This window comes from Ursus arctos, unplaced genomic scaffold, assembly GCF_023065955.2.
Source record: "Ursus arctos isolate Adak ecotype North America unplaced genomic scaffold, UrsArc2.0 scaffold_37, whole genome shotgun sequence".
NCBI lineage: Eukaryota > Metazoa > Chordata > Mammalia > Carnivora > Ursidae > Ursus > Ursus arctos.
In genome coordinates this window covers 26,032,698-26,058,684 of record NW_026623053.1, presented here as the reverse complement: position 1 = coordinate 26,058,684, position 25,987 = coordinate 26,032,698, and the positions used below count along the sequence as shown (strand labels likewise).

Sequence of the window (25,987 nt, the reverse complement as noted above, 5' to 3'; positions counted from 1 at the left end):
TAATTAGCGGGAGAAACACAGAGAAGAGTGGAAATTCAAACGTGCCTCAAGCAAAATGTTCCTGAGTTAAAGTGGTACTAGCCTCAAAACTACACTGGCTGGACGGGGAAGAATAAATAAGAGTTTAACATCATTATAATAATACTATTTTTTTTTTTTTGGTCATGTTAGTCCAATGTCTAGATAAGTAATAAGTCTCCTGTCTCAGAAATTTTATAAAGTAACAAAATGCATAAGCAGATACTATTAAAATAAGCCTTCTAAATAGCTAATTCAGAGTTTACTGCCAGGAACAAAGTAATCTGGGAATTTTTGCAGCACATCAGAGGAAGAGCAGACAATGCACAGACATTCACTTTGATTCTTCTGTCAAATTGGACAGTAATGCCCCATCATATTTTATTGTCTGCTTCAGAAGTCAGAATCAAATGTATTTTAGTGATAACATTTAAAGGCATACTGCTTATTGGTCATAGGCTGAGATTTTATTGTCCTGATCACTCCTCCTTCCCTCTCACTCCTCCCAGGGGAGGTGGAATGACTTCTCTTCTTGGTGAGATTTGAAGGAGAAACAAGGTTTACTCTTTAATGTTCTCAAGTCTTCCACCCTAATGTCAAAACCCGGCTCAAAGGCTGGAGGCTCCGACTGTTCCATTGCTATCCGTGTGGAGATTGTTAATCCATTCAGTTCTGGGCTCAACCTCAGGAAGCCCAGTTGCTGGCAGATCTCAGCTACATTTTTTTAGTTTCAATTTTATCAATAGTAAAGGTGAAGTTTGGTCTTATTTCCCAATTCATAAGTCAGGTGAGGAAGAAAGAATATTTATTAGACTCCTTTGAAATCCAATAGTTCTCCCCTGTGCTGGGGAGGATTGCAATTGAGGTTGGAGATTGTCCATTAAAATCACTGGAGTTGCTTTTTCAAAGTGCATTTGTTCTCTTCCTCCTCTTCTCTCACAACTAACCTCATTCCACCTCAGCCCCTGCACTTGTGCCCATTGAGCACTGGCCTAGATATTAGAAAGACCCAGTTACAATTTTGCTTAGAGTAGATTCGCACACCCCACAATTCATAGTACACCAGGCTACTCTACCATGAAACATCCTGTCTTGTTGGCTTGGGCTAGTCAGACATGTTAGGGTTACCTGGGTAGCCCCTCAGTACTTAACGTAGCCATTGATCTAGGTAACTGGAATCATTTTCTTAAAATGTTCATGAATTTCAAATGCTACATTTATTTTGAATAACTATACATTATTATAGAATGGTTAAAAATCATTATTTGGTAGGAATTAAAAGCACCACTAAGTCAAATGTTATTTTTTAAATTCTTTTTTTTCATTTTTAAAATTTTTTTTTATTTATTTATTTATTTATTTATTTATTTATTTATTTATTTATTATTATGATATGTTAGTCACCATACAGTACGTCATTAGTTTTTGATGTAGTGTTCCATGATTCATTGTTTGTGTAACAGCCAGTGCTCCATGCAATATGTGCTCTCCTTAATACCCTTCGTAGTATCATTTTATGTTAATTCAGGATCTCTTCCTGAGGAGGTCAAGACAAATAAAATAAATGCACTTGTCATTTTTGATGGCCACACATACATAAAAGAGGATCTAAAAAATAAAACAAAACAAGAAATAACACACCAGGAAGATAGATCAACCTTGCTATAGGCTATTTTTTAATGTATATAATTTTTTTTCTGAATGAGTTTTTAATCAGTAAGTTTTTAATCCACCTACCAACTGGAGAATCTACTTTGTAACTACCAAATGATGATGATGATGGTAATAATATTAAACTCATGGAATACCTACTATGTACCAGATGTAGAGCTAACCTTATAGATATAATCTTTTAAAAATCCAAACCCCACTTGAGTGGAGTACTGTTATTGGCACCGTTTTATGGAAGAGAGACACAGAGGAACTTGATCACTACTAGGCCTTAGACACATGGATGTTAACATCTTCCAAGTGTTCTGAATGGATTAATTGATATTTGCAATACATAAAAAAACCTGCTACCCTTCTTACGTACCTTTTCTTTCTTCATTTACCCAGTGAAAGTTATGAGCCAGTAGAGATTTGATCTGACTAGGCTGTGTTTTAGATACTTGCTCTCCTGGAAAGTTCTAAATCAGGAAGCCTGACGTTTTTTCACCTGCAGCCATTTCTGAAGATCGCTTAATGGTGGACTCTTCTAATTAATATGGATTCATGAAAGAATATTATATTAGAATTAATCTGTAATTGCTCCGTTGGTTAGCACAATGAATATGAACATAAATAATATGAATATGCATAACAGAGCCACTATTGGCCTTAAATATGCTCTCTGCTCTGTAAAATGGAGTGGAATGCATCTGAGGGAAAATATTGATTTAAAAATTGAATAACCAATTTCTGGCCAAACTTACCCAAAATTTTATAACAGGGAAAAAGAGTTTTTTGTGGGTCAAAGTTTATCAATTTTGTTTATACACTTTATATTATATTAACAAGTTTGTATACTTCTAAATATATATATATCTATATATATATATCTATATATATATCTATATATATAAATTTCCTCTAGAATGACACAAATTACATTCTCAATTGCTCCAGTACAGTTACAGAAGCTACATTTAACACAACTCCAAATATAGCAAAGATGCTTTAAATGTGTCCATATCTGATGAAAGAAATTTAAAATATTTCATATAAAAGTATAAGTAAAATAATCCTAATAAATGCATGAAGTTTTGTTTTTAGTGTGTTGTGAGAAGTTAACCATGTGAGATTGAAATCTTTTACTGGTAAAGATAATGATATTGTCACCTTTGTGAAGAATATTGACATGGCAGATTTGTACCATTCACAAAGGAAATTAGGAAAGCTATATATAAATGTATGTGCAGAAAACATACAGTTGACCCATGAGCAACATGGGGGTTAGGGGCACTGATCCCCATGGCACAGCGGAAAATTGGCATATAACTTTTGACTCCCCCAAAACTTAACTACAAATAGTCAGTCTACTGTTGACCAGAAGCCTTACTGAGAACATAAACAATTAATTAACATGTATTTTGTATGTTATATGTATTATGTATTATATTCTTACGATAAAGTAAACTAGAGAAAAGAAAATGTTATTAAGAAAGTCATAAGGAAAATACACTTATAGTACTGTACTGTATTTATTGGGAAAAAAACTCGTGTATAAGTGGGCCTGCATAGTTCAAACCCATGTTGTTCAAGGGTCAACTGTAAATCCATATTCTAGAATTCTTGGATGATATTGGTCCTAACGGTATGAAATGAATCCCTCTTTCATGATAAATAATACTGTGGCAAGTTCAGGGTTTGCTTTTCAGTGTGTGTATATGTTTTATGTATGTGCACGCATGCATGCATGTGTAATAATTAAATGAAGTTGCCAGCAAAGTGTGAATTCAGAACCTCTCTCCCAAAGTATGCATTCTCATCTCTTGGTGATTGTTTGAAATTCCACCACCCAGCTTGATTTATTTCTTTAAGGCTTTGCCAATTGGTTTATATGCAAAACTCATTTGCTAGGAGATGCTTTAGGCAGTTTGCTATCTAATGAAAACAAGGCCATTAGGGTCAGAGAGCTGGGACTGATCCTTGCCAGTGGCTGGCTGAATGTCCAAGGGCAAGTTATTTTTTCTATAAGGGAAATAAGGTAGGACTAGTTATTCAGAGTTGGCGTGAAAGAGAAATGAGGAAACTAGCAGTTATCACCATGGCTGGCATATGGATGGTGCTTAAAACTCACTGTGAACGGCTGTCCAAAATCCTTCCATGACTTGGTTTCAAAACTAGATAATAAGGGAAAGATAACATGGTATCAGTAGGTTTCCAGAGGACGCTCAGAAGGAAATGTCAGCAAGGCCCTGGAAGGCGAAATCCTGTAGTCAAATTTGGTCTCCTTTTAAGTATGGTCAGACAGATTTTCGAGAACACATTTGCCTAACAAGTCATAAACCAGCCCCATATTTTAAACTGGATGTGAATCCGTGTGTGTTACCTTTGGAAATAGAATATGTTTAAACTACACTTTCTGTATATAACATATTTTCTGAGCCAGAACTGTTATTTCAACACTTTGTTTGGAAATGTTAACCTTAAAAATAAAACTCTTCATTATGTTACCTGCACAAAATGGGTTTATTTGGGAATAGAGAATCGTAATTCTGGACAAGAAAGCAATAACAAAACCCTGGGCAAGTCCAATAAACAAAGGACAGGAACGTTATTTTATGGAGAAGGAGGAGAAAGCTGGGAGGGGTTTGCTTTGAAGGAAAGTCCATTGGAGAAAATCAAGCTTTCAGTGTAATGATGGAGAGTCACAGGGATTATCGATTTCTTGTAGAAGATGCAATGTATATCTTTTCCTGTTGTGACTTGTAACTGATAATCCTCTCCAGCTGACCATTCTGTTGTGTTCTGTAACTGACAGTTCTTTTGTAATTGACATTGAGTGGTATTGCCCTTCTAGCCTTGGGACTCCACTATAGTGAGGTTTCCCTTTATTAATTTTCACAGAAAATTAATTAGTTAATTAATTAGTTCTATTCACAAATAGAAACACTCTCAAATAGTTTTGCACAGCCAATAGTGAAAAAAATAAGTAATAAATGGAGTTTAAGAAGCTTAAAGACAATCCACTCTTTGGTGTTAAAATTTAAAATTCACCTGCTAACAGTTACAACCTTGGGCATCTAGAACTTTGGACAGCTTACAAAAGTTATAGAACCTAATTTTCTGCTGTTGTTAAAATTTATATTTGATGAACGTTTCCATTTTAAAGTATTTCTGATACAAATTGTTCTTTTACACCTTTGGTCTTTCTATAAGGGTATCTAACCTTCTAAATTACTTACATGAATTCTGCGCATTCCTGCACTGACTAGACATTACACTGCATTCCAGAGACTGATAATAAAACACACAAAACAGGTACATAAACATGTATTTAAAATATAAAATAGAAGGGTGCCTGGGTGGCTCAGTCAGTTAAGCATCTGCCTTTGGCTCAGCTTATGATCTCAGGGTCCTTGAATCAAGCCCCCCCCCCCCCCCCCCCCCCGCCGCCGCCGCCCGAGTTGGGTTCCCTGCTCAGCGGGGAGCCTGCTTTGCTTTTCCCTCTCCCCCTGACCCCCACTCATGCTTGCTCTCTCTATCTCAAATAAATAAAATCTTAAAAAAAATAAACAGAATGTGGTGAGTGCAGAGCAAAAATAGTATTAGGGTGCAGATTAGAGGAACCATTATTTCTTGGATTAAGTATTCCTTTGGAAACTTGGGAAATATTTCCAAATAAGATAGAGCTTTTCCCACTAAATGCTATGAAGATACCCAAATAATTTTTTATATTGTTCGTTCTATCCTACCAATGTCTTGTGAAACACATGCTTCCACTCTCGGGAAGTAATAGGCTATGGTTCATCTCTCCTTACTGAAAAAGTACTGTTTCACACAGGTGAGACACTGCTTGCTCCACAGGACTGCTGAGAGCCTTTTTTATGTGCTATGCTGGGTTTGTTGACCAAGAAGAAGAGGCTGTAAAACAAGCAGAAGTGTTTATTTAGGGTTTTAGGGGTTGCAATCTGGGAGATACAGAGTAGATGAAAATTGAAAATGTGCTCAAATGGCAAGTGGAGAGTGCAGGCTTATAGAGGCAAAACCCACTAGGTTATGTAACGTGCTTTGCAGGAATTATGGTTGGTGCTGACGGAGTTAAACACACACATGATAGGCTATTTAGCTAATAGATGTTACATTATCTCTATTTCAGTCCAGAGTACAAAGATGTGCTCCAGAAGGTGGTCAGAAGGCAACTGGCGAAAGTCAGAAGTTCAGGACGATATAAAAATTGAAACAGGAGGTGTGCGTGTGTCTCCCTCAGTATCCCCCCAGCGCTATGTTGAATGAATCTCAGCGATGCTTACTTCACTTTGGAATCTTCTTTTGCAGGTTGTTGGCCAAGCAACTTGAAATTAAATTGTTCTACTATTCCTGTGCCAATTAAAATTTAGGACGATTTGTTTATACTAGTGCATGCGTTTTGTTTTCTTTACTCAAGCTTCCTTGTGTTATAACCTTTCCCAATACATGACGTTCTTCTTACTCATTAAACTGCTAATAAAACGCTGAAGTTGAAGCAGTAGGCGAAACTGGTGAATTACTAAAAAAAAAACAAAAACAAAACCTAATTCTTTGTGGTTCATGGAGCGAGGCATTTTGGATTTGCACAAGATGTGTGCTTTCTGACTCATTCACAGCAGCTCTTTTTGTCCTGCAAACCATTTCTTCCCAGTGGGAAACAAATCATACATCTTTATAAGTGTACTGTGTGCTGTAGGGAAGGACGGTGTCTCTTCGCAGTGATGTGGGTGGATCTGCTGACACAAGGCAAATAGTACCTTTACTATTTGCTTCAGATGTAAGGTTTGAGCTGGAGGCCGTGGTCTGGCCTTGCTGTGTGCAGTTAGGTCTCAGTGACCTCTGCTAATGGAGAGGGGCAGGTGTCTCATGCCCTGACCCGGTGATTACTAAAATGCGTTTCCAATATACAAGATGTATATTTAGCTTTTGGATTAAATTATGTCTTTTTCAGTAGATAACATTTAAAAATAGTTTCACGGCCATATCAGAATTTTGCTTTCTTTTCCAAGTGGTGGTTTGATAGAAAAGGGAAGTGATTCCAAGTGGTGTTACGTGGTAGAAACTACATGGAATTGATTTTAGCCTGGTTACGCAGCCGACTCTGTACTTCCTATCTAGTTCATTTAAATTCATGTATTCTGGGTGGTAAGGACATAGTAGGGAGCAAGAAAAGGGAGCTATTTTATTTCTTTATTTTCAACTAAATGAAACAGTTTATGTTATCATTTAGTTGAAAATAAATAAAATAACAAAAATATAAGATAATTTCAGTTAGTCATTTGTACAATGTAAAATCTTATAACCAGATTAATATGTAAAACACTAAGGGAGGGGAACCATTAGGCTAGAGCAGGGGGAACGGGCTTCCCTGAGACAGCAGCGTGAAGGGGACTTGGAGGGTCATCAGGAGACAGCGGTGCAAGTAGGCTGAGCATATTTGAGAAAGACCAAGGCCACGAAAATGAAGGGGAGAGTTGAAGGACAGGAGGAGAGATGGGGAAGGAGCCAGCTTCCTTAAGGCATGACTTTAGGGAATACGGATGTACTGTATGATCAAGTAGCAATGGAGACTGTGGGCACCTACTTTAAAATCTGTCTGTGGGGGATACTTAGTCTTCAGTTTGTGAGAAGGAATTTCACGGACTTCCCTCAGAACTCATGTTAAAGCTATTTTGGGGAATGCTGAAATTAATTTATTTCATTGTAACCATCATAAAGGTTACCTATAGGAGTCTGGGGAGGTTGCATATTATCTTAATTTTGTTCCCTTGAATATTTGCTGGGTTGCTGTAATGTGATTTTCCCCATTCTTCTAAATGGTGTTCTATCTGTAATGTCTTATAGAAAAATAAGAAGGATACAATAGTATCCAATGTCTTTTCCACCTCTCAGGTAACTCATACAACCCAGTATCTCCATATGCCCCTCCTATAGTTAGCACTTCCTATATTTTGCATAAATTCCTTATAGCTATCATTAAAAGTGTGTGTGTGTGTGTGTGTGTGTGTGTGTGTGTGTACACATAGACTCAAACACACATGTTTTGCCACTTAACTATTTCGCATCTTATCTGTTAAGTGCAAAAGTAGTGATTGCCTTCATTCTGTCTCATGGAAGTTAAATGAATTGCTGGGTCTATGGTTAAGTGCTGTGCTACTCATTAAAAAACTTATTTACCAAATACAAAGAAAAAAACCCAAGGACACTCTTGTGACTAGATGTATGTCCATAACGTTGCTAGCACAAGACATGTTAAATCATAGAGAAAGAAAAAGAGAGGTAGAGAGAAAGAAAACAAGACAGAAATCAGAGTGTAGTAGTTGCATGTTTCTCTGTAGTGGCCTGGACACAATTCATTATCACTGGTGACTTTGTGGTTGGTGTGGTGGTTCTTCTGTGGCTCTTGCCTGCGTTCTGTTATGCACACGCTTCAGCAGGTGGTCTGCTGGGATGGTGGGCCTCTCTGCCTGTGGTCTTGCAGCCTCAAGGAAGCCAGACCAAATTTTTCAAAGCATAATGATCTCAGGGCTCTGAGAGGATGAGAATGAGGCCTTCTTGAAAATTGCAGGATATCATTTCCATGAAAATCACAGGGCTGGTCCAGATTCAAGGTGTGGGGAAATAGACTCCCCTTTTTGATGGAAGGATCAGCAAACTTTTTCATCTGAGAGAGCTAGTGTGAGATCATGATTAAAGTAGAGCTAGAGTGAGATCATGATTAAAGAAGAAGGAACGGGAGGTGAGTGCTGTGGGGTAGGGAGAAAAGAGGGAAGAAGGGGATGGGAAGGAAGTGAGGAAAGTGACATTTGAAATACCAAAGCGAAAGTTGCAAGTATTCCTTTCATGTTTTATCCTGATTTGGCTCAATTACATGTCTGTTCAGAGTCTTCCAAGGGTTTGGAGACAGTGGACCTGGAACGGAAAAAGGAAATGAGAAAGTGGGGGAGTGGACAGAGAGAGAGACAGAGGGACAGAGTTCCTGAGAGATGAGTAGGGGAACTGGAAATGAACACACATCTAATTTTAGCTCAGTCATTGGACAAAATCAAAGCATTTGCTGGGCAGCATATTACAGAATACAGATCTCTTGTTTGGAGGAGCACCTGGCACAGGAACACTTTCCAATGTGACATCAAATAGTACCCCTTTTTGAAGTGGCTCTTCTTTGAGCAGTGATGATTTTATGTCTACGTTCCATAATTTGAGGATGTGCTCTGATGCTTTGGACTAATGCATCACTACATGGAACTGGTGCAGACTGATGTATTAGTTTAATAAAGCATTCAAATGAAATCTGATAGTTTCATTAATGTCTGGGAAAGGACTGTAAAAGCAAAATCAATTAGTAGTGAGACAGAGGAAAAATTAGGGTCCCTTTCTTTAAATCATTGGAGGTGGAAGAGTAAAAGATATTGCAGCTCTCTTTGCACGTTGTCAGACAGACTGTATTGTTGCTTAGAGAGCAGTGGTCCTTGTTCTCATTAGGGTAGATCATATAATAGACTCATTAATCCTAACCCTTAAATTGACCAGCTGAACTTGAGAAGATAAACAGGCTCCTGTGGTTTTGGGTGGAAGGAAGTCATATGTAGATTCTATTTTACGTAGGACTTATGTTTTTTCTTCCTCCTTTCTTTTTCTTTAAGCTTTCAGACTTAACCAAGTACTTCACTTGGACTCCAGAGAGCCAAGTTCGGAAGTGTTAGCAGCATTCACCTCACTTTCTGCACTCTGGGGCCTCTTCTCTCTACCACAACATATTTCACAGCCCCTGAGCCCTGCACCAGGGGAGCATGGTTGTTGGGTTGGTTTTATTCCCCGAGGTCTATCTTTCATCAGTTTTGCAGACCACAGACAAACTGTTGGTAAGTTTTTCAGCCATCGGAAGCTTCAATGTAAAGTCCAAGAACTTTCTCTGTCACTTTTATCCCCCAAGGAGACAAAAAGAAATTCTTGTTTAGAGTCTTCTTTAGTGGGAATAGTTTTCCATAGAGATGTGGCAGGAAACCACAGTTACACAAATTTCAACCTAGTAAGAGAAGGAAATATAGGTCGTGTCCTTTTCCTCCAGCTTATAGAGGAATTATAATTGTATTGTATAGTGCTTCCAATTTCTATAAACACCCTAAAAAATACGTGGAATGATTCTGCTGTTTTAATAAGTGGTTCATCTGATCAAAATGAAGGCTCATCTCTCTTGGTACTGTCTGATCTAAAAGCAGGCACTAGTTCGTGCTTCCACTGCACTCTGTACTAGGCCTCTTGGTCTCCGCTATCCTTTTGCATTTGGCATAGTTGGTACTTGCAAGACACCTTTGTGGTTGGGCCTGCCAGTTTGCTGGCTAGTTGTTTAACATGGTCATTGCATACAAACATTAAGCAGCTGGTACAAGAGAGAAGCAACACATGTGCCACTTATTTAAAAAAATTTTTTTCTATTAGATTTAAACTAGTCATAGATTTCCACAGTCCGGAGAGGAGCTTTCTTAGATTACATATGTTAACATAGGTTGTGGCATTCCTGTTCTTTCTAAATGAGTGGATTTCCTATAGTGGTCAGACCTAAAGCAGTACATGATGACTCCAGGAAAATAATCATAAACCAAAACTCCATAGCCACAGGAGAGAATATAATTTTTGTGCTTGCATGAATTGAAGAGATTTCAAGTTCAAGTTTTATTAAAAACTATCTATTAGTATGGGCTCAGACATACACAAGCTCGCTTTTATTCCCAGAACTGCATATACAGTGGGCTAACACATCCAAGCACTATTCATTGATATTGTTGGATCATGACCTTTGACCTTGTCTCAGATGCCACTGAAACTGGAACAAAAAATCTTTTACTTTTACCCACACTTTTTAAGAGCAAAATTTGAGTTTCATCTCAGTTATGCATGTAATTCTGATGGAGTACTGTCTTTCTTATTTAAAAGAAAGATTTTTTTCATAAAACCATTTAGTTTCAATGTTAAATAATGGACAAGGAAATGAATATAGCTATTTTATTCTAGACAAGTAGACGAGTAATAGAAAATAGGTTTTTATGTAAGGACCCTTTATCGTTTAAGGGCCATACCTTACACTCTTGCACCCTAACCTTTTATAATATTCTTGGAAAACAACTGCCCTGAATCAATACATTTATTTTTTCTTCTGTATCCAGGATGCAGAGTATTGTTGGGAAAGTTACAAGTGTTGATTTCTAGCGCAGTAGACACATGGCCTCCTTGAGTCCTCGATCCTGCTCTGTAACCAAACCAGAGCTGTTTCAAACAGTGGCACCTAGTGACCCTCTGCAGCTATGAGACGCCTTCAGTATTTTCTTTATGCCTTCTGTCTGACTTCTCATATCTAGCTGATGGCATCAACTAGCATTTACTCTCTGGAGTCAAAGGGCATCTTCAATATACAGCATATTTGGTGCTCAAAAATATATGTTAAATTAAATGCTTAGTGTGCCTGTTTGAGCTGATATGAAATATGTGTCAGCCTGGACTCTCTATGAAAATCTTGAAGGCAGGCTTATGCTATTGCTCTCTCGCTACGCAGTCTTGTAGATGGTAGGCATGTTGTGGGACGTATCGCTGTATGTTTTAAGAAGATGCTGGTAATAACAGCATGTAATTTTGCTATCACTAAATTAAAATTTCTTTTTTTTTTTTTTTTAAGATTTTATTTATTTATTCGACAGAGATAGAGACAGCCAGCGAGAGAGGGAACACAAGCAGGGGGAGTGGGAGAGGAAGAAGCAGGCTCATAGCGGAGGAGCCTGATGTGGGACTCGATACCACAACGCCGGGATCACGCCCTGAGCCGAAGGCAGACGCTTAACTGCTGTGCCACCCAGGCGCCCCTAAATTAAAATTTCTTGTTAAGGTTGCCCATTAAATCATCGAAGACTTACTGGCTCACATGATTTTTTCCAATGTTAAATGGCTTTGGTTCAGCTATCAGACCCTTAATTTAAAGATACTTTTTAGCAGCAGTAATGGATCTATACCAATTTAAGTGCGGTCCTTCCTCCCCTTTTCTGTGATCTGACAAACCAACATAGTTAATGTGGTTTACAAGGAGGAGAAGGACGGAGGCTGTGCATGCCCACTGATGGAGTTTGATGCATTTCTTTTGTCCCAGCAGTCTGAGACTTTAGTGAGTCAACACTACTGAGAGCCCTGGAAAAAGTGTGGATACAATTCCTGTTACATCCAAAAGCAGCCATGTCATCATTATTTCAGTAAGAGTTAGGTAAAGTATTAAACGGTCCTCCTGGGACAACTATATTCAGTATTAAAGAAAAGGAAACCCACCATAGCCATGTAGCCAATATTGCCACAAATCAAATATATCTTTCTTTGTAAATTTGAATTATAGTTCTTTATTCTCTGTGGTATAAACTAAAAACTAAATCAGTTATTATTTTCCCTCTGTGGTAGTGATATTACTTAGGATATTCAGAACATACAATAGGTTATCCACCTAAATCTATATTAAATTTTTACTTTTATTTGAATATATTTTATACATTTCAAAAAGATTTATTCTTCATTTCAAAACACAATGAGGTGAGTTTATAATGACACAAAATAATTCCTCGGTAGACTTGATGCCTAGCCTGGCTCTCTCCTTATCTAGCTGGGTGATTTTGAGTATGTAATTAAACCTCTCCTGGCTCAATTTATCTGAGAAAGGAAGGCTGGGAGCAAACTTATCTCTAAAAATCCATTCCAGTTATAAATTAATATAATTTTAAAACACAAGCTTGCAAGGTGCATTAAGGAGGTATTATATTTTCCAGATGGGGAAATTGAGGCAAACAAAATCAGTTACTTATTTAAAGCCTTTTTTTTTTTTTTTGTATGGAGTAAAACTCATTGATGGAGTTAAATGAAAAACTCATGACTCCTTATTCCAAGCACATGACACTTTCTACTACTTGGAAGAAATATTGAGTGCAGTAAAATACTCAGCCTCAGCTGTGTGTAAGTGCTTTGAGTTCCGTGTATTGCCTTTTCTTTTTGTGCCTAAGTATACATCAGTAATTATCTTAATTTGATTTGCTGCCATTTGAATAAAATGGAAGAAACCAGCACTTGTCTTAGTTTCCAACTGACTTCATTCTTTCCTGCTGGCAGATTTTCTGTCTAGTTATGTTTCAGATGGAATGACTTGACAGATTCCTTTTAAGTTAAAATCATTGACTCAATTATGGAATATCCTTCTTGTGCATAATGATGTCGTGAAGCATGCTAGCGGAGGACAGACATGAATTCTTCCCAAAGCGATCGTAGTTTCTAGTTTAGCAGATGAAACAGAAGGGTGGGAAGCAGAGGCTGACACACTATCGGTATGGCACCTCAGTTCTGTGATTTGAGCTGAGATTCCCTCTACTAACCTGCATTCTGTCCAGCTATTAAAAATAGCCCTTTCTTGTATCTAACAACAGCTCCTTCTGAGTTGATTGTGTCCCTGGAGAAAGGCCCTGAACCACATTTAGGTGGGGAAGAGTCTGGAGCTGATGGCAGCTTTCTTTTTTAAAATTATTATTATTTTGGTAAAATATATATATAACATACTGTTATCATTTTAACCATTCGTAAGTGTGCAAGTTCAGTGGCATTAAATACATTCTCAGTGTTGTATAACCATCACCACTATGTACACTAAAACTTTATCGTCCCCAACATAAACTGTACCCATTAAACATGAACTCCTCCCCACTCTTCCCCCAGCCTCTGGAAACCTCTTCACTTTCTGTCTCTACGAATTTGTTTATTTAGGTTCTTCATATAAGTGGAATCATACAATATTTTCCCTTTTGTGTCTGGATTATTTCACTAAACATGTTTTTAATATCCATCCATGCTATAGCATGTTATCAAAATTTTGTTCTTTTTTGTGGCTGAAAATACTCCACTGTGGTGTATGTGTGTATACCTACATATACACCACGTTTTATTTATCCATTCATCTGTGGACTGACACTTGGGTTGTTTCCACCTTTTGGCTATAGTGAATAAAAGTGCTGTGTATATCAGTATACAGATATCTGAATTCCTGCTTTCAGTTATTTTGTAGGTATACCTAGGACTTGAATTTCTGGGATATATTGCAGTTCTGTGTTCACCCTTTTGAAAAACTTGACCAAACTGTTTTTTCACAGGGGCTGTACCATTTTACATTTCTATTAGTACTATATGAGATTTGCAATTTCTCAGCATCCTTGCCAACACTTGATATATATATATTTTTTTAATAGCCTTCCTAGTAGATGTGAAGTGGTATCTCATTGTGGCTTTGATTTATATTTCCGTAATGACTAATGATACTGAGTGCCTTTTCATGCGCTTATAAAAGCTGTCTTTTGTAGCATGTATAATAAAGCATGCTTTGTGTTTATATCCTATAGATACATTACTTGATAAACTTTCTACACTTTTTTTTTTCAAAGATTTTATTTATTTATTCGACAGAGAGAGAGACAGCCAGTGAGAGAGGGAACACAAGCAGGGGGAGTGGGAGAGGAAAAAGCAGGCTCCCAGCGGAAGAGCCTGATGCGGGGCTCAATCCCAGAACGCCGGGATCACGCCCTGAGCCAAAGGCAGACGCTTAACGGCTGTGCCACCCAGGCGCCCCTTTCTACACACTCTTGATGTCTTATTCAATCAATATCTGTCCTTTCGCCGGGCTTGGACATTTCTATCTCGCAAGTCCAGACTGTGTGATTTTTTTTTTTTTTTTTTTAAGAAATCTTCCATATATTTAACTTTCTTGATGACTCTGATCTGGTATGTTGGAGCCTGACATGGGGCTCGACCCAGGACCGGAGCCAAAGGCAGACGCTTAACCAACTGAGCCCCACAGGCGCTCCTCCTATTTTCTTAAAGGAAGCCATAGTTGCAGCTCTTGAACCCAGCCAAAGAGACATGAAAGCATTTTAAAGTTTTTATAGTAATGACAGTTAGCAAGAAGGGTGTTGAACAAAGGTCACTGAGTCACATGACAATTAACCTGTCCCATTTATGTTTATAAAATATCTCTTTGAAAGGGAGATATTATAAAATCAATTTCCCAAGTTTTCAATTTCTGAGATACAGAGATACAAGGTGAAGGCTAGTCATATAATCGTTGGAATATTTTACCAGTATTATTATTTTTAGTTCATGTTGGAAAAGAGTGTTGGTGAATTTGTTAGAAGAGAAGAATAATGTGGGAGAGTCTCATCTAGGATATTTTTCCCTATTGATTTGAGATTTACTGAAGGAAAAAATATTTAATTAAAGTATTCGTTTTGTTTAAAAAATGGGCAACTACATGGATATCGTATCTTGATAATAGAAACAATCTTGAAAAATCTATAAGAAATAGTCTTAGTGATTTATTTTGATGATTCCTTTAGATTTTTTCTTAACTGACTACCTAGAAAATTTAACCTTATAGGGAAAGTTTTCATGACCTCGTTTCATAGTGAAAGGTTCTCCTGACTACTTGAGAATACCTGTCTCTCACAAAACATTTTTATTTTCTTTAGAAGAAGACCTTGTAGGATTTTAAGTGCATGGCCTCAGTGTAGTAACACAATGAGACACTAACACATTAGCATGAATGCCTTACTTGGTGTGGCTACCACTTAATGCAGAGCAGAGCTCTTACAGAATGGGCTTCGGCACCAGAACATTTTGGTTATGGATACAGACTCTTGATTTGGATTTGAATCAAGGCTCCCTAACTTACTAATTTTTAGAAATTAGGAAAGTTGCCTAATCACTACATGACTAGTTTCTTCATGTTTGAAAATGGGCATAACTGACTTTGGAGGGACATTTTGAAGACTAAATAAATGAATCTAAGTAGCACAACTCCTGGGAAATATGTGTTGAGGCAGTATTAGCTGCTAATGATGTTAGTAATAATCTTTGGTAGGCGTATAAAGTGACAAGTGCAATTTCTAGGCACTTGGTATTCCTTAATTCCAGATGGAGTCCTACAGACAAGACAAGACAGAATGGATTTCCTGGGAGGAGACAGTGCGTAAAGTGATGCTGGAGGTGGAGCTGGATGGTGGGCAAAGGCAAACTTCACTTGTTTCATAATTTTACCATGGACCTAAACATTTGAAACATTGAAAACCATAAATAAGGAAAAACACCACAGAAAATGACCTTCCAGAATGAGTCAGGAATGCTTTCTGAAGGTAATGAAGAAAGAGTCTGCATGTTTTTAGGTTTCTGTTCTTAGATGAATCAATTGCATGAATTTCTTTAATTCTCATCAAGTCCTGCTTCTTGACCATAGAATTACTAGGACAAAACTGGAGGCCTTTTTTTTTTTCCAACTTTAAAACAAATTTTATTGGCTTATGGTTAATGTTCAATTAAATATAGCCCTCTTATGGGGAGCCCGGGTGGCTCAGTCAGTTAAGCATCCGACTCAATTTCGGCTCAGGTCATGATCTCTGGGTCGTGAGATCAAGCCCCATGCTCAGTGGGGCTTCAGATTTTCTTTCAGATTCTCTCTCACCCTCTGCTCCCCCCCCCAACTGTCTTTCTCTCTCAAATAAATAGATAAATGTTAAATGCAGCTCTCTTATATGTACAGGCGAGTGAGTATTGACAAATGTATATACCTGTGTAACCACTTCTACAATCAAGATATGGAAGAATACTTCCATTAGTCCCCCAGATTATCTGGTTTTCCTTTGTAGTTAGCCCCCCCCCCCCCCCGGCCACTGTAGCCTCAGGCAATACCTGGCCTACTTTTTGGAATTATAGACTAGGTTTGTTTTGTTGTTGTTGTTCTAGAATTTTATATAAATGGAATCATATAGAATATACTCTTATATTTGACTTACTTCTTTTTTTTTTTTTTTTTTTTTTAAAGATTTTATTTATTTATTCGACAGAGATAGAGACAGCCAGTGAGAGAGGGAACACAAGCAGGGGGAATGGGAGAGGAAGAAGCAGGCCCATAGTGGAGGAGCCTGATGTGGGGCTCGATCCCGGAACGCCGGGATCATGCCCTGAGCCGAAGGCAGACGCTTAACCGCTGTGCCACCCAGGCGCCCGGTTGACTTACTTCTTTCAGCATCGGGGGCCTATTAAAGTGAGATTTGTTCCTGTAGAAAAGGCATTGTCACTTACACAAACTCATTTTTTTTTTCTAGTTAGGGCTTTGAAAACTACCAAACTGTGTAGGAGAATTGAGTTAAGGGACAGAGATTGCTCTGTACCTGCACGGTTCTGTAGCGTGGGCATGGCCTTGGTGACTCATTCCAGGTGATGAACATTTAAGATGCATGGCTGAGGGTGGCTCCTTCAAAGAGTATAATTAATGCCTCTCACTCCATTATGCTGTCATGTCTTCGGGTGAATTCTTCACTTGGATCCAACTGGAAACGTGGTAGGATGACTTTTTGTGGGTTGCTCCTCTTTTTTTTATTTCTTAGAGTGTATCCATGTTTGTATTTTCCTTTAGTGCTGGCGATAAGCAAAGGAAGGGTCTGATGGATCATCTTTTGAAATTCCCATTTATCATATTTGGTTGTGTCCAAAATAATCAGCACCCTAAAACATGCATAATTTTTTGTTAGGCACTTTGGGGTATGAGAGAAACTTAAGTTACAGGCCTTGCTCTAGAAGTATATACATTGGATGGGATTTGTGAAAAAAGTCAGATATTTACCTAGACCTTGAAAATTAATAATGTTTTATTTGTGAGGAGTGAGAATGCATTCTCAGATGGCAGGGGGACAGTACTGATAAAGGCTAAAAAGTTGGAAGGATATGGAGGAAGTTGGCGAGACAAATTAATATGTGATGTATACCATATAATCTGTTTATTCCATTGCACCGGAAGTAACTTGAGAACAGAGATGCTGCCTCCCTCCACTCTATTTGCAGCATTTAGCACAGTGCTAAGTACATAGTAGGTACTCAATAAATATTGGTTGAAGAAATGAAGGGGTGCATGGAATTTCATGTCAAGCACTGGGCCTAGTGGGGAGTAGCTCTGTCTCTACTGTGCCTACACAGTTAAGAACAAGACCAAGTCCTTGTTTAAGTAATGAACAGAATTGCATATGACTCCTGAGAATGTGAAGGCCATGTAGGAGGCAGCGCTGCCCCCTCTAAGCTCTGAGGAACACTAAACCTAAAAACTCAATTTCAAAAAAATGACAGAGACCCAATTTGTTCAACCTGAAACTTAATGATTCTGTTAATATATGCTTTTTTAATTGAAATAACTTTATGGATCCTTCAGAGGAATCTGTAGAAGAATCTGTCCTTTTATGGGAAAGTTGAATTTATTTACAAGCTCTCAAGACTTATTCTAAGTGGGCTCTGCACCCAGCATGGAGCCCAACATGGGGCTTAAACCCAGAACCCTGAGATCAAGACCTGCGCTAAGATCAAGAGTCAGGCGCTCTTGGTTAACTGAGCCACCTAGGTGCCCCTCTCAAGACGTCTTACTTTCTAACACTTTAAAAAAAAAAAAGATCAGAATAAGATCAGTCATCAGAAACAGTAAGCTATTACAGAGGTATGAGAGAGAATAAGGTAAAATAGAGAAGAATATCCATATCTGTGTCCTTACCATGTCCCAACAAACTGGCTCTTTAAAAAAGTATGACCACTTAATTTAATGTTTATCCTAGACAAAACCATGAATTCCTTGAAAGGAAGCAAGCCTTCATTTGGTATGTAATTATACTTTGTACAAGGACTATTGTTTCCCATCCACACGGAATCTGAATTTCTTACTGAGAGAGAAAAGTGCACTGATTAATTCATTTTGAAAAATTTGTAAGATTCATTCTAAAATAACTCCTGGCACTTCTATAATTTTGCTACTGTTTTTAGTTAAATTATATTTTAAATGTCATTTAGAATGTGCATGTTACTGATAAAAATCTCTCCTCATGAAACTTTCTGGAGTTACTAAACACAAATAATCAAGCAGGGTCTTTTTGTTTTTCAAATTTTTTATTTAAATTCTAGTTAGTTAACATATAGTGTAACACTGGCTTCAGTACTATAATTTAGTGCAGGGTCTTAAATAAATTGCTGCTTTTATATGGGACTGAGTTTTTCAAATTGTTTGAATTGGTGTCAGACTTTAGCAAATAAGTGTGAAAGCATGAATGAAGTTGTCCGATCCTAGCAGTAAAACCTAGGAAGTTTCACATCAGAGATTATTGGTTTTCCTTTGCCATAAGGATGAGCAAAGAAAGAAATTTTCTTTTGTAAAACTGGTACTAAAATTTTATAAGATTCCGTAGAAAAAAGTAATTTCTTATGAAAGTTCTATTCATTCTAAGTATAAAGATGAAATGTCCTGTCCTGTTCCAAAATTTGTCTGTAATTGGGTTAAATTTTCTCCAACAGTTCATCATTATTTGTTGGTTAATCATCATATTTCAACAATATTACTTTATGAAGTCAATGGAAAAATGTCCTTATCCTAACTGTGGGTGGTCAGTGAGCATATTATAAATATTGCTCAGTGCAGTATTACTATAGTTGTCCCAAGATACTGCATATGAAGATTTCTTGGTTTAATTAATCTGTATTATCTTCTTGGTATTTTAATAACTGAATTTATAATAAAGAGGACAGATCTTCCTTTTCTCTGTTCTATAAAAAATTCAGATATACCTAGTGTTGTTCATAGTCATGTCCCATACCTTTCTCCCTAAATATCTTTGCTTACACTTTTCCCTCTGCCTAGAATGTATTCTGTCTTGTCAAGATCTAACTCATCTTTGAAGATCCATTCATATTTGATTCCTACTAACAAGTGGTGACTGTGTGTCCTGAAACTTGTTATTTGCATTTTCTTTTGACATTTATCAGATTCTGCTTTTTATTTATTTATACTGAACATCAGCTATTAACCATACCATGAGCTAGACCACTGCTGAATTTATATTGTGATGGGAAAGGCTGGTAATTTAACATACTATTAAAATAAAGGATGATATCTGCTATCACAATTTCTATTCAACATTAGGGTCTAGCTGGAACAATTAGGCAAGAAAAAGAAATAAAAAGCATCCAAATTGGAAATGAAAAAGTGAAACTATCTCTATTTGCAGATGACATAAGTTTGTTTATAGAAAACCATTAAATAATAGATTCATAAAAACTATTAGAACTTATACATGAATTCAGCAAGGTTGCAAGATATAAAGTCAGCATACAAAATTTAATTGCATTTCTATGGACTGGCAGTGAATAATCTGAAAAAGAAATTAAGAAAGCAGTTTCATTTATGATCCATAAAAAGGAATGAACTATTTAGTAATAAATCTAACTAAATGTACACTTAACCACTGAAAATTATGAAACATCATTGAATAAATTAAAACCTAAATAGATGTGAAAATATTTTATGTTCATGGATTAGAAGATTTACTATTGTTGATATGATGATGATCTCCAAGTCGATCTACTGATTCAGTACAATCCATCTCAAAACCTACACTGCCTTTTTGCAGAAATTGACAAGCCTATTCAGAAACCCATATAGAATTTCAAAGGAACCAGAGGAGCTAAAAAATGTTGAAAAAGGAGAACAAAATTAGATGACTCAAACTACTTAATATTAGGACTCACTACAAAGCTACAGTAAACCAGTATAGTATGATCTATTAGTATAGACCAATAGAATAGAGTCTGGTAGTAAGCCCTTATATTTTTGGCAAATTGATTTTTGACAAAAGTGCTAAGAAAATTCTTTGGGGGAAAGACTAGTCTTCTGAACAAATGCTTTTGGAACAACTGGATATGTACTTGCAAAAGAATGATGTTGAACCTTTACCTCCGACCATATACAATAATCAATGCCATGTGAATTGCAGACTAAAATGGAAGAGCTAAAACTGTAAAACTCTTAGAGGAAAACAGGTGTAAATCTTTGAGATCTTGAGTTAGGCAATGATTTCTTACAAATGATACCAAAAGCACAAATGACAAAAGAAAAAATAAATTGTGGTAGGATACCTCCACAAAGATGTCCATACTCAAAACCCCAAAACTGAGGTTACCTCACATGATAAAAGGGACATTGCAGCTGTGATTAAATTAAGGATCTCAGCCTGGAGAGAGTATTTTAGATTATCTGGGTGGACCAAGTGTAAACACAAGCGTCCTTATAAAGGAAAAGAAGGATGCAGGAGAGTCAGAGGCGGAGTCAGAGGGGGAATTGTGAAGACAGAAGCAGAATTTGGAGTGATGTGGGACCATAAGCCAATAAATGCATCCAATCTCTAGAACTTGGAAGAGGCAAGGAAACAGATTCTCCCAGGAGCCTCCAGAAGTAATGCAGCCCTGCCAACACCTTGATTTTTACCCATTGAGACCCATATTGGACTTCTGGTGTCTAAAATTGTAATATAATAATTTTGTGTTTGTTTAAACCATTAAGTTTGTCATAATTTATTATAGCAGCAGTAGAAACCTAATACATTGATAAATTGGACTTCATTAAAATAAATTTTTTGTGCTTCAAAAGATAGTGTCAAGTAAGCGAAATACAGCTTCCAAAATGGGAGAAAACATTTGTAAATCATTATCTGATGAGTTGTATCCAGAAAATATGGACTCTTACATTTAGCCAAAAAAGACAAATAACCCAATTACAAAATGAGCAAAGAATCTGAATACACATGTCTCTAAGGAAGATAAAAAATGATCAGTAAGCACATGAAAAAATTCTCAACATCATTATTCATTAAGGAAGTGCAAAGGAAAACTACAGTGAGATACCACTTCGTAACCACTATGATGGTTATGAAATATATATATATTATTATAATAAAAAAGATGGACAATAACAAGTGTTGGCAAAGATGTAAGAAATTGGAACCCTCATACGTTGTTGGTGGAAATGTAAAATGAGTCAGCTATTTTGGAAAACGGTTGTTTGATCCTCAAAATGTTAAACACAGAATTAGTTGTGATCCACCAGCTCTTTGGTATGTACCCAAGAATTTAAAACCTATTTTTACACAAAACTCGTATGTGAATGTTCAAAACAGCTTCATTTTAACACTCCAAAAGTAGAAGCAACCCGAAATACCTATCAGCTTGTGAATGGATAAATAAAATGTGGAATATCCATACAATGGAAAATTATTCAGTAATAAAATAATGATCTAAGCTGCAACATGGATGCACGTTGCAAACATGCTGAGTGAAAGAAGCCAGGTACAAAAGGCTACGTATTTTGTTTCCATTTATAATAAATGTCTCAAATAGACAAATTCATAGAAAGGAGATTAGTGGTGCCAGAGATGGGGAGTATGTGGTAGAAATAGGGAGTGGCTATCACTGAGTATGGGGTTTCTTTTGAAAGCGATGAAAATACTCTAGAATTAGTGGTGATGGGTACCAAACTCTGTGAATATTGTGAAAACTAATGAATGGTACACAATAAAAGGTAAAATTTATGGTATATGAATTATATCTTAATAAAGCTGTTATTAAAGATATGAAAAATAAAATAAATTTAAGAGCAGTGAGTGCTCCGAGAGGAAAAGTGTAAAGTGCTGCCAGAACTTCAGAGTGCCACCCCAACATGACTTGGGTGAAATGGTGGGCTAATTTATTAGAGAGATATCTAAGTTGGAATATAAAGTAATTTGCTTATTCCTATTATAGTCTCCTGAAGTCTGCTAACTCCCTTATGACAAGGACTGTATTTCTGTGAGATGTAATATCAGATAAGATAGCAGTTGAAGGGAATAAGACAATAGAACACAGAGTCAAGCCAGTAGTACTAGCTAAATGTCATTTATATTGTAGGAGTAGATTCAGCTCTATGGCTAGAAGTAAGGAATCTAAGAATTATAGCTATCTACAGTCAGGATTAAGGTACCGAGCTCCAAGAGGAGGACAGTGGAGTATCACCAGCGTCTATCAAGAAAGTTTGAACATGACTGGTGGTCATAACCTAATCACCAAAGGCCCTACCCCCAAACACCATCATTTTGGGGATGTGGGATGCACAGTCATTGTGGGGCACACAGTCAGCCTATTCCACTGACCGATTAAAAACCTGTAAACTGAGGCTAAGAAAGTGCATGTTTCTTGCCTCTTATTTTGCTAAGTGGTTTGCCAAAATTGAATGATGTAAGCCTGGAGTTATGGGACTGATGAAAGCCATATACAATGGAAAATAATCGGAACAATGTATAAAGGAATATAATCAAGAGAGAAGGATGGAGAGAGGTAGGGAGAGGGAAATTGATTCTGAAAATGAAAAGGAATTAATGAATTATGGCAATCTATTAGACACTATACTTCCTAGTGGAACCAATCAATCACTTCCTCTTGGCTTTCATGGGTTTACGTTGGGTCTATGAATTGCAACTGAGTTTCCTATCAAACAGCTATCTTTCCTAAGCACTTACTGTGTGCCAGACTGTACTCTCAGTACTATGTATATATTCTCATTTAATCCTTACAGCAGCTTTGTAGGATATGTATTGTTATATTCTCCATTTTATTGATAAAAAGACTGAGGTTTAGAGATAAGTGGTTTGTTCAAGCTTAGATAGTTGTTCGTGGTGGAAGCAGGATCTTAAGCATAAAGTACACATTCTTTCATAACCCAGCTTTGTTGTGGGAGCTGAGTGGTGGTAATGCCTGAGAGAGAATGTTGGCAAACCTACATCTGGAGAGCTGGAGAAAAGGCAGCCATCACAGTTCATACAAAATTTTGTTCTCTATGATATATAGAGACCGTATGCTGTCTTTCAAGTAGTCATTTATACTTCAACATATTGTCATTGAATGCCAAATTACCCATGTAGAAAAAAGATCCTAACTTCAACAGATTTTATTCAACCAGGAAGGGATATACCTGTATACATATACATTTTTAAAAGTGTGTTAGAGTCTGGGTATTGTGATTTAAGTCCATACTAATGGTTATAAGGAGCATTCAGGAGGAAATAGGTTTTTACTCGAGTAGGGAAACAGGATTCAGAAAAAGCTTTATAGAATAGAGTCTTGATGTGAATAAATCTGTGCTATTCAGGGTGAAGAGGAAGGCATTCCAAGGAGTGAAAGTAAGTGGCAAAAGCATGAATCCGTAAAACAGAATTCACATTATGGGTACTGTAAGGAGTCAGCTTGTCTGAGTTGTGGGGTATTGATGGGATGTAGGCAATGATTAATTCATGGAAGAACTTCTATGTAATTCTAAGAAGTTTGAACTCTATCCAGTAGAAAGGAAGGAACCATTAAAAAACTGTATTCACAAAGATGATATGCGAAGATAGGCTTAAAAATGAAAGATGATTTTGACTTAAGCAAGATGGGAGATGAAGAAGCCATTTAGAAGACTCTGTGATAGTCCAGACACCAGACTAAATTTCTGAATCTACGTTGTAGGAGAGGGAAAGAGAGGAGGGGATGGGATGGAGATGTTGAGGAAATTAAATGTGGGTTTTTATTTCTGAAGTGTGGAATTTGTTTACCTGTACTGCCATAGAAAAATGCCTTCCTTCATACAATACTTAAAAGTAAAGCTTTATCTTATTTACGGTTCCAATCTTAAGATTTTCTCTACATAGCAACATATTATCAGTAAGCAAGTACTGATTGACCAACCATCATGTGCCAGGTTAAAGGTTAATCTGTAACAAACAATTAGATGGTTATTCACAGTTGAGATCATGTTTTACATTGTGTAACATTACATTAAAAAAATAACGGTCATTGCCAGGAGAGACCACATTTAGTTCACATTTGTGTCATCACTGCTTAACATGATTTCTGGATAATAGAAGGTACACAGTACATATTTGTTCAATGAAGGAGAGATGAACAAATTTCACAGAATTGTTGGATTTAAAAAAAATGAAAAGTTTTGGGGCGCCTGGGTGGCGCAGTAGTTAAGCGTCTGCCTTCAGCTCAGGGCGTGATCCCGGCATTCTGGGATCAAGCCCCACATCAGGCTCCTCCGCTGGGGGCCTGCTTCTTCCTCTCCCACTCCCCCTTCTTGTGTTCCCTCTCTCGCTGGCTGTCTCTTTCTGTTAAATAAATAAATACAATCTTTAAAAAATGAAAAGTTTTATAAAAATATGATTATTTTGTTACTTAAATAAACACCTATATGTTTCTCAAATATCCAGCTTCTTGTCATCAGGAAGGTAACTAGCTTGTCATCAGGAAGGTGGTTACTTTTTATCCAGATACTTTGAAACTATGAAAATACAGACTACAGACTAATCAAGCATAAGTGATTTAATTGCCCAGTGCCTCAGTTTACTCATTAGAATAGTTGGGATAAGACTGTTTTCCCTCTACATTACTGAGATGTGTTGAGGATTATTTGGGTTTAAAGTAATTTTAATTTAAAGTCATACTTTCAGACTTTAAGTCTGAATGAATGACTAAGCTCTTCAGAGAAAATGCTGTTTACACACAAGGTAATCATTTCAACTTCTAAAGTTGGCTAATAAAGAATTTGTCTTAGAAAGTAATTGTATGTTATCTGGGGATCATATTTTGGCTTGAAAACAGATGCAGTTTTATATTATTTTAATCCAAGATCCAAACATAGGGATTTAAATAAGGAACCAGGTAGTCATTAATAAGCAGATATATTTAAAATCTACCATTTTCTGCATCCTTCTGAGAGTTAAAGGCAGATGATTTTGTTCCTGGGACCTAAAATTTTCATCAGTTTTTCAAGGTAGCGATGATTCAACATATGTATTTGGAATACAAATATGTTTCAATAAAATCTTGAATATTCAGCACCCCAAAGTCTGGTACACTAAAGTCTCCAAAAATAAATTAGAAATCAATTACATAGTTTTAAAGAGAATTGTCAGGATGAATCCAGTTCACATTTAAGCCAGGAGTTCTGGTTAGCTGCTGCTTGTCATTCAGAGCTCAGTGTAAACCTCACCTCCTGAGAGAGATGTCTTCCTGGCCATCTAATCTAATCTAGCCACTCTCTCTCTCACAGCATTCTGTCTTAAGTCTCGACATCACACTACACGTATTCATTTATTTACTTGCACATTATCTGTTTCCCCTCAAGCTCTGTGAGACTGGAGACCTTGTCGGTCTTACGTTACCTCTCTCTCTCCGTTGCCCAAAACAGTGCATTGCAGGTTCTTGGTAAAAGTTTACTGAGTTACTGAGATATGAAAAAAAGTCACAGTTTGGATCTATTATCTTTAGAATAAAGATCACATTTTCACAAGGTGGTGTTATTTACCCACCAAAGACAGTCTGTGGTGAGCACAGTAAGATACTCAATGAGACGCTCAGTTGC

The 25,987-nt window shown here is 37.0% G+C and overlaps 1 protein-coding gene across 2 annotated transcripts in view; it reads left to right on the top strand.

The window, feature by feature from the left end:
- Positions 1–25,987, top strand: part of MDGA2 (MAM domain containing glycosylphosphatidylinositol anchor 2) — a 788,346-nt gene that overhangs the window by 51,422 nt on the left and 710,937 nt on the right. The gene's annotated exons all lie outside the window — the stretch shown is intronic.